Source organism: Gopherus evgoodei, chromosome 10, assembly GCF_007399415.2.
Source record: "Gopherus evgoodei ecotype Sinaloan lineage chromosome 10, rGopEvg1_v1.p, whole genome shotgun sequence".
Lineage (NCBI taxonomy): Eukaryota > Metazoa > Chordata > Testudines > Testudinidae > Gopherus > Gopherus evgoodei.
Genome location: NC_044331.1, coordinates 9,079,459 through 9,095,806, shown reverse-complemented (window position 1 = coordinate 9,095,806; position 16,348 = coordinate 9,079,459). Strand labels below are relative to the sequence as shown.

The 16,348-nt window shown below is 40.1% G+C and overlaps 1 protein-coding gene across 1 annotated transcript in view; it reads left to right on the top strand.

The window, feature by feature from the left end:
- The first annotated feature begins 718 nt into the window (after nucleotides 1–718).
- MEF2A (myocyte enhancer factor 2A) overlaps nucleotides 719–16,348 on the top strand; it is a 170,114-nt gene continuing 154,484 nt past the window's right edge. Inside the window, 1 exon segment of the mRNA XM_030576754.1 lies at nucleotides 719–869. The gene's annotated coding sequence lies outside the window, so the exon portion shown is untranslated.

Here is a 16,348-nt window from a genome sequence, read left to right as displayed (position 1 = left end):
GGCTGTGTGCGTGCTGTGATGAGTGGAAGGAGGCGTGGCCGGCTCCCCACACTGCTGGCGCCTAAAGGAGCAAGCAAACAAGGGACCAGACCTAGCCCTGAGGGGGCTGCTTGCGCATGCGCCTTTTGTTGCATGGGAGACGAACCCACGTACATGCGTCACTTGCTTTAAAGTAAGCGACAGAGAAGACGAAGGGTTCTTTGTACGCATGCGTTTCCCGATAAGGGCTCTAGCCACCGCCAAGGCCTCCTTCCAAGCAGAGCTGCACAGTACTCAGTTTTGATTGGTTGGTGGGACCCGTTCTCTCGGTTTTGATTGGGTGTTTATTCCTGTCATTCAAGAACTTCGCGTCCCATAACTTCCCCACCCACCAGCTGCTCTCCTGTTGACCGGCACTTTACTCTTCCCGACCCCCTTCCTCTCTCTGATTGGACTGTTCTTCCAGTCACTCTGTCCCGCTGCCTATCAGCTTCCGGTTCTGTTCGGATTGGGTCGAGTGTAAAGATCATACACCCCGCCGCTCCCTATGCCCGTACAAAATAATCCTGTGTTGCTAGCTGTGTCGATAGGGCCCAGTCAGACCCCTCTGCCTGGGGATAGATTACAGGCCTTCCCCCGTACCCCACCGCCCTGTCTGCTGAGCGGCTGGCTGTATCCCAACGGTAGCTGTCAGGACAGGCGCGGAAGGATACCACAGGTCGGTGGGTGGACCGATTCTGAGAAGAGAGTGACAGAAAAACGAGTTCCGGCTCCGCCTGTGCCTTGTTTCCCAAAAATAGCGCCCAGCGGGTATCTGTGCGCCGGTGTCAGTGTCTCCTGAGGAGCCTCAGCGGGGAGGAGGCAGCGGCAGGAGTGGGGTGCAGGGGGCGGTGAGTAGCGAGCGGGCGGCCCAGCTGGTTGCCAGGGGTAGTTGGCGGGCAGGAGGCGGCCGCAGGGGCGGGGCAGTGAGGAAGCGGGGAGTAAGCGGGAGAGGCTGAGGGCACAGACGCGGGGTTACGCAGGTTGCCCCGGGGCCGGGGCAGGGGAGAGGACGGGACCCCGCGCGGACAGCCAGCCCCACGGAGCGGGGGGCGGCGGCTGTCACGGGCTTAGTGTGCGGGAGACATCTCGGGGGAGAGGGAGGCTGCGCCTGGGGCGGGTGGCGAGTGAGGAGCGGGATCCACAGTGTGAGAGAGAGTGAGGGGGTGTCGCGCGGGCGGGCGAGTTCTCGCTGATGGGCCTCTCGGGAACTTCCTGTCCCTCCTGCCCTGCGGAGAAGATGGAGCAGGCCAGTGCAGCCTGCTCGGGGGCTGGGTGTCAGAGGGGGAGGAGGGGCCTGGGTGCGGGTACATGATGGCAGTCAGGGAGCGCTGCGGTCGAATTGTATTTATCTAGTGGCGAACTTCGCCTTGTGGGACGGGGGGGGCGACGACACCTTTTGACCTGCTGGTTTGTTACCTGGAAGGGTAGAAGCCCCACTGGGTAAACAGCGCCGCATAAAGGTGGGAGATGGTTTTTGTCCAGAAGAAGAGTGTATCAGATGCCGTCAGAGAAGTGAGGATTTTCTCGAAGCGGGGGTTGAAAGAGTTCAGACAGCTCTGCGGTGAAAGAAGGCAAATGTTTTGATGATTTTTTTGAGGAGAGGCGGATCTCGTTTTTGTGTGTGATAGTTCAGAGAAAAAAGAGGCGTGAGTACAGTTGTTTATGTGCAAACAGCATTGTATTAATCAGTTTCCTCCAGAAGTGATGAAAAACGGTAGGAAGGAGACCATACTCTTTCTGAATGAGTAACAGCAAGTCCCCCGAGTTTTTTCTGGGGTTAGCTCATGAAACTAAACTTCCCAATACATTTTATCTGCTTTTGAGATGTGCCTGCTGGTGAGGAAGGTGGTGAAGGAAAGGGTGCTGTTCAGAACATATAGCAGTGAAGGTGTTTGGCAAGTGGCTCACTTCAGTTTTGCAAATGTGCAAACGGTGTAAATTGAAACTGTCTTCAGAAACGGAGAAGGGAGGCTGCTTTTGTGGCTAATGGCAAAACCAGTGAATCCCACAATCCTTGTGGATCTGTCTTGCCAAAATAGGTGGTCATATCTTCCCATCGTTTAAGAAAGATATGAGATGGGAAGTAAAGGGTGTCAGGAAGTAGATAGTGGTAGCAGACTAGTAATTCTGTGACAATGGGAGAGAAATAGTATCAGAAACAGAAATCTGTCTTTGGCATGAAAACAGGTTTTATGTATATTTTGTAGCATAACACTTATATTTTATTTTAGTGTTCTTTTGTAATAGCCCAAGTGATCTATAAGCTTCCTAAGTCTTTCAGTAGGATATTATATATGAGCACTTCCAGAATCTAGGTACAGTGTTTCGTCATCTAAGTATGCGTATTTTTTCATTGATGAAGTTTTGACAGATACTTAACTTTTACAGAAGGTGGCAGAGCAATGATCTTGAAAGCAGTCTGTGATTATTTCTTTTAATGAGTCTGATTTTAAATAGGGTATACAAGATGGGAAAACTTATTATTGACCAGCAACTCTTCCAAAAAACAAAGATCAAATAAACAAACCCCAAAACCCAACAACAAAATCCTATTTCTTCTGTGTCTGAGTGAGAAATGTGATTTTTCCAGTTAAAGTTCTGCTAGTTTTATTTAGTCACTATAACATGTACAGAATTATACTGTCTAGAGAGAATGTGCCAATTGAGAAATATTATAAGTGTGTTTTTTTTTGTAATGCACGACTTAAGAATTTCTTTAGTAACTAAATAACACAATATCTGGTGGGATAAATATTTGAAAAGTGCTGAATATTGAAATATTTGTCAAAATTACTGAACTATAAATAGGGAAAATAATGGTGTAAGAAAACAAAACATTATTGACATTTGGGCATTATATTAACTTTATACAGTTGGAGAAATAAGTGTCTCGTGTTCAGTTTAGGATTACTAGAAAGATTTATAAATTAGGGTTTAAGAGGAAAGCAGAATGCTGATCAGAGGGATAGAAGGAAGTGAATTATGGAAAGAATAAAAGAGCCAAATATGCACTTTTTATTAAATGACGACTAAGGTGGGGTGAAAAAGCGTAAGTCTATCAATATTTGCAGGGTGTTATCACCAGCAATGGAAAAGAATCGTTTAGTATAAGGATGGGATGGAATTGGGCATAACAAGGCAAAAATAGAGGGAACATTTAATATAGTGAACAGTCCTGCACTGGCAGGGAGATAAAATAGATTATCCAGGTCATTTCTGACTTCTGTTATTCCATTTCTGACAAGAGTATTCGCTGACTGTATAATTACAGTAGAAGCATAGAAGTCTTTAATATAATCATGCTTTTGCTTTATTTCTCTGGATGGTTTAAATGTGTATTTAAACTTTCATGAATATTTACCCACCTGTTTGTATATAATCTTTCATCCAAGAGTCTTAAAGTGCATACAGACATTAAACCTCACAGCTCTGTAATCACACAATACCATTTCCTGTGCCTAGAAAGGAAAGGGTGAAATAAATTGATTCATTATGATTTAGGTTAACATTAAAATGTCCTTACAGTTACAGAGTTTAAATACTAGAGCAAATTATGTAGGGAGGTTGTTGAATCACTATCACTGGAGGTTTTTAACAATAGGTCAGACAGAGAGCCGTCAGGGATGGTCTAATAGTACAGCAGGGGACTGCACTATATGACCTATCAAGGTCCCTTCCAGTCCTACTTTTCAATGATTCTGTGATGCTAATGAAGGCTTTAGGTGAAATGTTTCATAGGATTGACATGGGAGTACTAGGGCGTTGGCCATTTTGCAACTAATAAACAGTTTTGAAGAAAATGATGTTTATATTATAAGTAGCCAAATCAGTTTGTGACAGCACAAGTCTTAGAACTTGTTTAGAAACTGTATTTGAATGAGGGTGCAGGCTTACATTACATCTATGTTTTGAGCTAGGAGATGTGATTCCCAGCTTTTATAGATGTATCTGTGCTAGATCTGCTCAAGCTAGCACCTAAAAATAGCATTGTGTGTGCAACGGCATGGGTGATCACTTAGGTTAGCAGCCCCAAGTACAATCCTGCTTGGCCCTCTGGGTATATACTTGAGTGGCTAGTCCGTGCCGCTGCCCATGCCACTCTGGATATACTGCTTTTTTAGGTGTTCGCTCAAGCTGAGCTAGCACCTTGCATCTACCCGAGCTGAGAATATCACCTTTCAGATCAAAGGCAGACATATCCCTAGTCTTTCCATAGGATTTACCTTAAACCAGTTAGTGACAACCTCAGCGCTTTTACAGGTTTACTGTACCACAGTGTTAGTCAGGATTCCTGGGTAGTCCCAGAACACACAGGGTGATGCTAGCAACTTAAGTGTAGATTCCAAACCAATAATGTCATGTAAATCGGTGTAAACAATGTCAGGAATCATGCCATAATACCTTGCCTTGTCACAGTCACACCATACATTATAAAACACATCTGGAGGGGCTGGGGAATGCTCTTAACAATTGTAAGAATAGTTTAGTGTAATACTGTTTGTTGCATAACCATGTTAACTTAAACTAGTCTGGAATACAGTTAATCTTTTTGCTACTATAGACAGCATATAAATATTATGGTGTCTAGAATATGAAATACCTGCCAGCACATAACGGTTTATGTGTGTGCTGTGCAGTATAGCTTGTGTTTTTCACTTGGGTGCTAAACATGCACTTTCATTTAAAATTGAAAAACTGTACATAATGTGTCAATTTTATCAGGAACACAAACATGTTTTTTTTTAGGGAATATTTTAATTTCTTACAGAAACTGTACAGTGTAAGACTTGGAAAAAAAAACCAAACAACTTTTGCTAGTGGTTAAGTCATCTATGGTTTTATTGTTTGGAAAGCATCTGTCTCGTTTTGGGTGGTATCGAGTAGTTCTAGTATGTTACAACTCTTTAAAGAACCAATTATTAACTGTGTTTAATAAATGGTGGTTCCGCATTTCCTCAGGAACGTTTCTTGAAGAGGGGCCACAATGCTCAATTTTCCTTCTTTCACTCTTTTGTGCAGCGGTGGTGGTGGCGGCAGAGAGAGGAAATGCAGCTTCTTTGTGTTGAGGTCACAGTGAAACTATAGCTGTTCCTGGGGGGAGGAAAAGCACTTCTGGTGTGACTTCCGTAGAATGACAACCATATTGCATACGAACAGATAGGCAAAATATACAACCAGCACATTTAAATACAGTTTTTAACATATAGGTTGTGATAGTGACAAAAGCAAGAGTATTCAAAGTTAAGGTTAATCTTCTGTACGTAGTATTTTGTTTGGGGAAGTGGATGTACATATGCACTTGGACTACTATAATTAAATTTGTATAGATACAATTGAACTTTACAAAACAAGTTGTTGACCTTTTGTTCCTACATATATGTTGTAGTTGTTTTCTCTGAATGAAACAAATTAAGAGAGAGAACAAAGTTTTGTGTTAGAATCTACCCTCATGCTGAGTAGTGGGAATTTTACTGCATTCTGTTCAGACTAGATACATTCAGTGGTTAGTTTGGCTTTGGTCAAATCAGAAAAAGTGTACAGGTCTTCTCCATCTTCTTTCCATTCTGGTTTTGTAGTATATGTTAAATGGTACCGAAGGGGCTAAGCAAATTACTAATTTAAGAACATAAAATGGTCATTCAGAATCAAACCAATGGTCCATCTAGCCCAATATCCCATCTTCTGATGGTGATGGTGCCAAATGCTCCAAAGAGAGAGAGTGCATGGGGAAATGTATTCAGTGATCCATCCCCTGTCATCCAGGACCAGCTTCTAGCAGTGAGATGTTTAGGGACACCTAGAACATGAGTTTGCATTCCTAACCATCTTGGCTAATAGCCATCAATTAACCTATCCTCCAGCAACTTATCTTTTATTTTTTTTTTGAACCCTTTACAGCATCCCCTGGCAGTGAGTTCCATGGGTTGACTGTGCATTATGTGAATAAGTACTTCATTTTGTTTGTTTTAAACCTGCTGCCTATTAATTTCATTAGGTGACCTCTGGTTCTTGTTTTTTATCCCTTCACATAACACACTTCCTTATTTGCTTTATTCGCATCATTCATGATTTTATAGACCTCTATCATATCCCTCGTTAGTTGTCTCTTTTACAAGCTGAACAGTACTAGTCTTTTTAAACTCTCCTTGAATGGAAGCTGTTATATACCCTTAATCATTTTTGTTGCCTTCCTCTGTACTTTTTCCAATTCTAATAGCTCTTTTGAGATGGGGCAACCAGAAATGCATTCAGTATTCGAAGTGTGGTTGTACCGTGGATTTATATAGTGACATTATGATATTTTCTGTCTTATCTATTCCTTTCCAAATGGTACCTAACGTTGTTTGCTTTTCTGACTGCTGCTGCACATTGAGTGGATGTTTTCAAAGAACTATCCACAGTGACTCCAAGATCATTCTTGAGTGGTAGCAGCTCATTTAGACTCCATTACTTTTTTGTGTATAGTTGGGATTATGTTTGCATTTATCAATGTTCAAGTTAATCCGTCATTTTGTTACCCAGATTCCCTTGTAACTCTTCACAGTCTGCTTTGAGCTTAACTATCTTGAGTAATTTTTCTATCATCTGGAAACTTTGCCATCTCCCTGTTTGCCCCTTTTCCCAGATCATTTAATATGTTTAACACCAGTGGTCCTTCCCTCTTATCACATGACTGCTTATTTTGCTTAAAGCCTTTGGTGAGAGACCTATTTCTGAAAGTCTAGGTATGCTATATCCACTGGATCATACTTGTTCAGATTTTCTTTATCCCATCAAAGAATCTTTAATAGATTGGTGAGGCATAATTCCCCTTTACAAAAGCTGTGTTGGCTCTTCCCCAACATATCATGTTCATCTATGTGTCTGATAATTCTGTTCTTTACTTACTAACGTTTCAACCAGTCACTACCAGCCTATTTTATTTTTTAAAATAATCAGCATCATATTAGTTATCTGCCAGTCATTTGGTACAGAGGTTGATTCAAGTGATAGATTACATACCACAGTTAGTAGTTCTGCAGTTTCATGTTTGAGTTCTTTCAGAACTTTTGAATGAATCCCATTTGATCCTTATTACTGATTTAGTGACTCATTACTGTTTTTAATTTACTTGAATTTAATTTATAACTTTCTGTTGACATCTCAATTTGGGACAGTTCCTCAGATTTTTTTTGTCCCTAAAAAGAATTGCTCAGATGTGGGAGACTCCTTTAGCTCCTCAGCAGTGTAGACCAATGCAAAGAATTCATTTAGATTCTCTGCAAAGCCCTGTTCTTTCTTCAGTGTTCCTTTAGCACTTTGTTTGTCCTGTGGCCCCACTGATTTTTTTGACGGGTTTTCTGCTTCTGAAGTTCTTCAATTTTTTTTTTTAATATTTGTTTTTGTGGGTTTTGGTAGCAGCTCTTCAAATTCTTATTTTGCCTTCCTAATAATACTTTTACGCTTGAATAGGCAAGATAAAATACTGCTGAAGTATAGTTAAACTGAAATTGTGCTTAAAATATTTCCCATATTTATGCAGAATGTATTAAGCCTCCAAAGGTGTCAATCCCTTCTGTGGCATAGCTGAAACAACCTACTCATATTTTAGACTTTTTCCCTTAATTTTATTTTTAAAATGTGGTATTTGATCTTTTTTGGAAAAAGAGTGTATTGTTAAAATCAAGCAAGTTCCAAAGTTAATTCTCTAACTTCCTGAACTGTATTATTTATTGCCAGTGTTATTTGGGGAAAGCAACCAAAGTATATTTTAAGTGGCTTTTCAGATATAACTGTATAACAAACTCCCAGTGTGTAGTGTAGCAATCTTATTCCTCCAGTTACTATGTATTCTGTAGAAAATAAAGTAATGTATAACTCCCATTATTTATGAGAGTGATCTACTGGTTGATCCCCTTGCAATGGTTTTTGAGAAAAATAATCTCTCCTATCTTGAATTCTTGCAGTTAAACCAGAGACACCGTCTCTTCTTTTAATGTGCATTCTTTCATGTTGTTTCTTAGGTGAGTTGAATGGAAGATGTTTCTTGTGTCCTAAGGAACTTCACGATAACACATTGATGCTTTTGTGTTCAAGAATATAAGTCTCTAAAAATACCTATTTTGTTCATGTGTATTTGTTAAAGGTTAATAATACAATAGGAAAACCTAAGTACTGTAGAGCAGCATGCTTTCATTTTCAGTTCAAACTTAAAGGGACTTGAAACCTTGTTAGACAAATATTCTAGGTTCTGAAGAATTGCTTACCGGAAAGTGCATTCTTGGTTTTGGACAATTGAGCTGTTCACAAACCATTTATTTATTTGTTTGTTTGTTTGTTTGAAACTGCATTGGCAAGTTTGACATAAGAGGCTTTTATTAGTTGTGCTTTTCCCAGGGTACATACAACTAACCATCTTTCATCTTCACCAAAACTTTATTAATGCACTCCTATTCATATGGTTCTGATCTACAGTGAAACTGACCAGAGTCTTCTTAATTGCAGTATTCTCTTTGGTAAAGCTATGAATAGCTTTGCTGCTGCTGTTTGTTTGCAAAGTCGAGAGGACAGCAATGAACTGGTGGTCTATTTGGTTAATGGCTCAGAAGTTATCTTTGCTTTTATATAGAGTAGAAACTTTTTAAATTACAGCCTAAATTCTGCAGAAACTGATACCCATATTTGCCAGCAAATGCCTCTGGTGAGATGGGAGAATATCTCTCACAGCACAGTGGAAACCCGCGCCCCTCCCCCCCCATAGCTGGTTTCAGCTGTGTAGTGGGACCTGGAATACACAGGGGTTTTGTTTTGTTTTGTTTTTTGCTTTTGAAGTTACCCACTAAATTCTGATTTTTTTAATTTTCACAACACTACCCTTCTCTCCCCCCCCCCCCCATGGATAGCCCCACCTAGTAAGCTGTCAGTTTTTTTGAACTTCTTTTTCACTGGAATATTTACAAGTTTTTGAACTGAGAAACATGAGAGATTTAAATAGGAAGACTTCAACTATTTTAATAAATTGAAAGGGAAGTGATGGAAAACTTCAATATTTTTGTTATGCCTATTAAAGAACAATCAATTAGTAGAACTGAATAAATGCTTAGAGGGAAGGAGAATGGGTGAACTCTCTGATTATTTGAGAGGGATGTGGCTTGTAGGTGAAATCAGCTGTCACTGGATGTTGGAGAGGGGGTATGGATGTAGTTGCAAACTATTTTGGGGGTTTGGTTTGTTAGAATCTAAAGCTTCTGGATAGCGTGCAAGGCATATGATAACATGGTTGCATTTAAAAGGTTGCTATTAAATCATAATTTTCAATCTTGAGAGGCTGGTTCTCATTCTAACTAGTAAATGTGAAAGCTATTGATCTGAATAACAGCAGTGAAATTACAAATGGCGGATTAATATGTAGTGATGATCAGATTTCAGTGTATTAATTTATCTGATTCAGTATGCCAGAAGTTGAAAGAAGCGGTAGGAAATGGTTCCATTACTTACAACTGAAGTAATGATAAAATAATCCTCTTATGTTAGAATGTAAATATTGTCAAGAGTTAAGTAGCAATAGAAAGCATTTGTACTCAGTTCAGATGTGCATAAATCAGTGTATTTGGATTCTTCAAGATCAGATTTTTCATCAGCTGAAACTATTGTACTGAAAGAATAATACATTGAGTGTGATCCTGCAAATGGGAAATCCCTGAAGCATTTTGCCATGAGTATACTCCCCAAGACCGAAAGTTGTGGGTCTGAGTTGTTATATGCCGCAAATGAATAAAAAGGGGGAATATTAAAGAACAAACTGAAAGAATTACCTTGAACTGAAATCAGTTTTGGTTGGTCAAAAATGGGAAATGACCCAATGATTTCCATAAGCATATAGCTCTTACTTAAGGCTATTGATTATGTATGTATTAAAATATTGTGTTGAAGTGATGCTGGGTATAGTTTACAAAAGCACCTAAGTGATTTAGGCTACCAAGTGTTGATGATGTTTTGTGCTTTTGAAAACTTTACTTCCTGTCTGTAAGTGTAAAATGTGACAATGAAGTATGACGCTTGCCAAGGAAATGGAATAAAGCACACTCTGGAAGTACAAAACTGGAAGTGCTGGCAAAAGTGTTTAAATTGGTTGTGTATTGGTAGCTTTTTGTTGTCCACAACATAGCTATTTAAGAGAATGTACTGAAAGTGAATAAGTAGTAGATATGTTTAGTTACATTAAATATACATGCTTCCCCCAAAAGAGACTCTGTTAGCAGTTTTTGTGCCCTGTGTTATGTCTCTGTCACAGGCTGGCAGTTCCTTTAAGGAGAATCAGGCTCAGCCTGGCCTGTAATGGATCAGCTACTCTCCCCAGTTGACTTTAATTATCTAGGGATCAGATTACTTAGGTCAATTATCAGACCCACTTGGGAAGAAGTCAGGTGACTTCTGTAAAGGGCTGGTAGTGCTCAATTGGTGAGTGGTGTTGCCTTCTGTGATTCTCCCTGAAGGAAAAGGATGGCAGGAGAGAAGGAGGCTCCTGTGGCAGATCCTGGACAGGGTCAAACCCCAGGCAGATGGCCTGGAGGTAGACTGGGAATAAGAATCCAGCCTGTGCGGCGGGAGGGGTTGGGGAAGAATCCAGAGAGGAACCCCTCAGAGTCAGCGCTTGGGTTGGAGCATGGCCTCCAGGGAGAAGTCTGGAGGGTCATGCACTCTACAAGAGAGTAGAGTGGAAGGCCTAAGCAGGGCAAAAGACCCTTCCATTTTATGTTTCCTTTGGGACTATTGTTGAAATTCATTCTCAGTGCCTTGCTTAGGGTTGCTGCGGGGAGATGGTGGCCCACAAGGAGCAACTATGGAAGACCACCCTGCTACAATCTGCAGTGTCCATATTGAGAATTTCCCCTCACCTATGTAGTTCTTGCAGCGTTCTAGTAGTTCAGTGGTTTATAATGGCTGCTTCCTACAACCTGCTACATTCCTTACATCAGAATGCCAAGTTTATCACTGTAATATGTAGTTTTGGAGCTGGGAGCAGGGATTTTATTTTATTTTATGCACTTGCAAAAAGGAATAAAATTATTCTTTGTATCATACAGCCAAAATGCTTGATTTCTGTCTAGCCAGGCAGGATCTTCTTAAATCCTGAGAAACAGCTATTGCTATTAATAATATGTCCCAAAAATCATAGAATCATAGACTTTAAGGTCAGAAGGGACCATTATGATCATCTAGTCTGACGTCCTGCACAATGCAGGCCACAGAATCTCACCCACACACTCCAAAATCTTAAGGCTTTAAACTTTTCCCAGCAAAATCAGTAAGATTCATACCCATGTTCCTCAGTTTTTTTTGTTTTAGCCCTTAGTTTGTTCAGTTTTCTGTAGATTCTCTCATAACATCATATCGGCCAGTTCAAACTTTAAAATGTTATCTCCTTACCTTGCCTTTTGATTAGTTGTATATATTGGTTACTCTGTATTTTTTTTTTATGGGAACACTTCAGTGTGCCTGCAGATGATGGCTTGTTCCCATAAGATGCTTTTTTAGCCATTTTAACTTGATTTTCTTCATCTGTCTGTCTGAGAAGATTATCATATAAACTACAAGAACACATTTTGCACAGTAAATTGACTTGTGTGGACTAAGGAATAATCTTTGTATTTGCATTTCCCTTTAGACTTCCTGTGTCTCCTTTTATGGTCTCCAGTATTGCATTCATGAAGATAACATCCAGTAGCCAATCCTTGAAGACTTACAGTGGTTCTTGATGCATTGTCTTATTAATACCAAGATTTGAATGACTAATTTTCTTAGTGATTTCTGAGGAAGCAAAGCTGTTAATGAATAGGTTCTCCTCAATACTTTTTTCTTGATTAGTTTTGTAGGCTAGTCAGTTTTTCCTACTTCTATAATTCTGGAGTTGCTGTCTGAACTATAATACTATCTTGCTACCAGTTGAATCTTTTAAATTTGTAATCTCAGTGGCCTTGTTGAGATGTTGAGGTCACATTTCTCTCTTGTCTTTACTCCACTGTTTTTATTTCTTAATGGTCTCTTCTGCTTGATCTTAATAGTTTGAGACTTCACTGGCATAATTGGTTTATCTTAATCTGATCTATTAGTAAATATTGGAGCATTATCTTTAGAAGGGAAATTCTGTTTCATACAAAGAATACTCTGAACATATCAAGCATTTAATTACAAGAATAATTCTTTCTGTATTTTACAGCATTTAAGGCAATATTTTATTCATAGGTTCTAGGGTCAGAAGGGGCCAATGTGATCAACATTTTCCCGTTATACCTTGCTAAAGTATAAGGGAGAAAGAGAAGATGCTATAAACTAAACTCAAGATACTACTTGATTAGATGTAATGCACATTTTTATTCATCCTTTTCCTTTTGAGAGGTACAAAAAGCAACTTTTTCCCAATAGTTTATCATACAGCATAGAAACCTACAGAAAAAGGACTTCAACATTTCCAGAGAGAACTAGAGTATACTTCACCAGATTGGCATACACAGTCTTTGGTGAAAGAGTCTCTAGAATCTCTTTGTATGATGCAAACAGCCACTTGGTCAAATGTTTACATCTTCAGTAGACATTATATGTTGGATCTGCGATCACTGGCGGCTTCGGTTCTCCGAGAGAAGGTGCTGTCCTTTGTAGTATTTCAACAAATGAAAATGCTAGTTATATAGTTCAGAAAGTATTAATTGGTTGGAATTTGGGAAGAAGTTCATCTCCCCTCACGTTTTTAGTAATAAACTGTTTGTTTATGTGAAGTTATCTTTTAGAAAGAGATGAAGAAATCTCAAATGCATTTACTGTTCAGGGAAAAAAAAAATTACATTCCCCAATCTTTCTTTTTCTTCTGAGCTCAGTTTTCCTCCAGAATAATGTTAGGATGGAGGACAGGTAGAAACTACACCTCTGCCTCGATATAACACTGTCCTTGGGAGCCACAAAAAATCTTACCTTGTTATAGGTGAAACCACATTATAGAGAACTTGATTTTGATCCACTGGAGCGCGCAGCCCTGCCCCTCCCCCCGGAGCGCTCTTTACTGTGTTATATCCGAATTCTTGTTATATTGGGTGGCATTATAATGGAGTAGAGGTGTATGTGATAAACTGTACAGAGCTATGTTTATCTTTATAGTCTTCTGGGGCTTATTTATGTTGGTTGAAAAATAGCATCCAGGAAAACTCAGGGTTTTTTTACTGATTTATAACTTTCTAGGAATTAAACCTTTGAAGATGAATATGAATAACTCTACTTAACATCTTTCCATAGCTGCAGCTTTCTCTGTTTCTTAGTAAATTCCACCTGTAACTTGTCTTTGGAAATGAGTTGGCTGCCAAGAGAGTTCTTTATTATTGTGTTGAGTTCAGCCTCAGTCATACAACTATTTTCCTCTCTCATACTAATTGATTTATTTACATTTGTTTAATAGACTCATAGACTCTAGGACTGGAAGGGACCTCGAGATGTCATCGAGTCCAGTTCTCTGCCCTCATGGCAGGACCAAATACTGTCTAGACCATCCCTAATAGACATTTATCTAACCTACTCTTAAATATCTCCAGAGATGGAGATTCCACAACTTCCCTAGGCAATCTATTCCAGTGTTTAACTACCCTGACAGTCAGGAACTTTTTCCTAATGTCCAGCCTAAATCTCCCTTGCTGCAGTTTAAGCCCATTGCTTCTTGTTCTATCATTGGAGGCTAAGGTGAACAAGTTTTCTCCCTCCTCCTGATGACACCCTTTTAGATACCTGAAAACTGCTATCATGTCCCCTCTCAGTCTTCTCTTTTCCAAACCAAACTAAACAAACCCAATTCCTTCAGCCTTCCTTCATAGGTCATGTTCTCAAGACCTTTAATCATTCTTGTTGCTCTTCTCTGGACCCTCCCCAATTTCTCCACATCTTTCTTGAAATGCGGTGCCCAGAACTGGACACAGTACTCCAGCTGAGGCCTAACCAGCGCAGAGTAAAACGGAAGAATGACTTCTCGTGTCTTGTTTACAACACACCTGTTAATGCAACACAGAATCACATTTGCTTTTTTTGCAACAGTATCACGCTGTTGACTCATATTAAGCTTGTGGTCCACTATGACCCCTAGATCTCTTTCTGCCATACTCCTTCCTAGACAGTCTTCTCCCATTCTGTATGTGTGAAACTGATTGTTCCTTCCTAAGTGGAGCACTTTGCATTTATCTTTATTGAACTTCATCCTGTTTACCTCAGACCATTTCTCCAATTTGTCCAGATCATTTTGAATTTTGACCCTGTCCTCCAAAGCAGTTGCAATCCCTCCCAGTTTGGTATCGTCCGCAAACTTAATAAGCGTACTTTCTATGCCAACATCTAAATCGTTGATGAAGACATTGAACAGAGCCGGTCCCAAAACAGACCCCTGCGGAACCCCACTTGTTATACCTTTCCAGCAGGATTGGGAGCCATTAACCACTACTCTCTGAGTACGGTTATCCAGCCAGTTATGCACCCACCTTATAGTAGCCCCATCTAAATTGTACTTTCCTAGTTTATCTATAAGAATATCATGCGAGACCGTATCAAATGCCTTACTAAAGTCTAGGTATATCACATCCACCGCTTCTCCCTTATCCACAAGGCTTGTTATCCTATCAAAGAACGCTATCAGATTAGTTTGACACGATTTGTTCTTTACAAATCCATGCTTTCTATTCCCTATCACCTTACCACCTTCCAAGTGTTTGCAGATGATTTCTTTAATTATCTGCTCCATTATCTTCCCTGGCACAGAAGTTAAACTAACTGGCCTGTAGTTTCCTGGGTTGTTTTTATTTCCCTTTTTATAGATGGGCACTATATTTGCCCCCTTCCAGTCTTCTTGAATCTCCCCCGTCTCCCATGATTTCCCAAAGATAATAGCTAGAGGCTCAGATACCTCCTGTATTAACTCCTTGAGTATTCTAGGATGCATTTCATCAGGCCCTGGTGACTTGCAGGCATCTAACTTTTCTAAGTGATTTTTTACTTGCTCTTTTTTTATTTTATCTTCTAAACCTACCCTCTTCCCGTAAGCATTCACTATACTAGACATTCTTTCAGATTTCTCAGTGAAGACCGAAACAAAGAAGTCATTAAGCATCTCTGCCATTTCCAAGTCTCCCGTTACTGTTTCCCCCTCCTCACTGAGCAGTGGGCCTATCCTGTCCTTGGTCTTCCTCTTGCTTCTAATGTATTGATAAAAAGTCTTCTTGTTTCCCTTTATTCCCATAGCTAGTTTGAGCTCATTTTGTGCCTTTGCCTTTCTAATCTTGCCTCTGCATTCCTGTGTTATTTGCCTATATTCGTCCTTCATAATCTGATTTAGTTTCCATTTTTAATAAGACGCCTTTTTATTTTGTAGGTCACGCAAGATCTCATGGTTAAGCCAAGGTGGTCTTTTTGCCACATTTTCTATCTTTCCTAACCATCGGAATAGCTTGCTTTTGGGCCCTTAATAGCATCCCTTTGAAAAACTGCCAACTCTCCTCAGTTGTTTTTCCCCTCAGTCTTGATTCCCATGGGACCTTACCTATCAGCTCTCTGAGCTTACCAAAATCCGCCTTCCTGAAATCCATTGTCTCTATTTTGCTGTACTCCTTTCTACCCTTCCTTAGAATTGCAAACTCTATTATTTCATGATCACTTTCACCCAAGCTTCCTTCTACTTTCAAATTCTCAACGAGTTCTTCCCTATTTGTTAAAATCAAGTCTAGAACAGCTTCCCCCCTAGTAGCTTTTTCAACTTTCTGAAATAAAAAGTTGTCTGCAATGCAGTCCAGGAACTTATTGGATAGTCTGTGCCTCGTGGTGTTATTTTCCCAACATATATCTGGATAGCTGAAGTCCCCCATCACCACCAAATCCTGGGCTTTGGATGATTTTGTTAGTTGTTTGAAAAAAGCCTCATCCACTTCTTCCATCTGATTAGGTGGGCTGTAGTAGACTCCCAGCACGACATCACCCATGTTTTTTACCCCTTTTAGCCTAACCCAGAGACTCTCAACACTCCCATCTCATATGTCCATCTCTACCTCAGTCCAAGTGTGTACATTTTTAATATATAAGGCAACACCTCCTCCCTTTTCCCCCTGTCTATCCTTCCTGAGCAAACTATACCCATCCACACCAACATTCCAGTCGTGTGTATTATCCCACCAAGTTTCAGTAATGCCAACAATGTCATAGTTGTATTTATTTATTAGCACTTCCAGTTCTTCCTGCTTATTACCCATACTTCTTGCATTTGTATATGGGCATCTAAGATACTGGTTTGATCTTGCCTCCCAGCTTTGCCCTGACCCTCCTTTCTCTC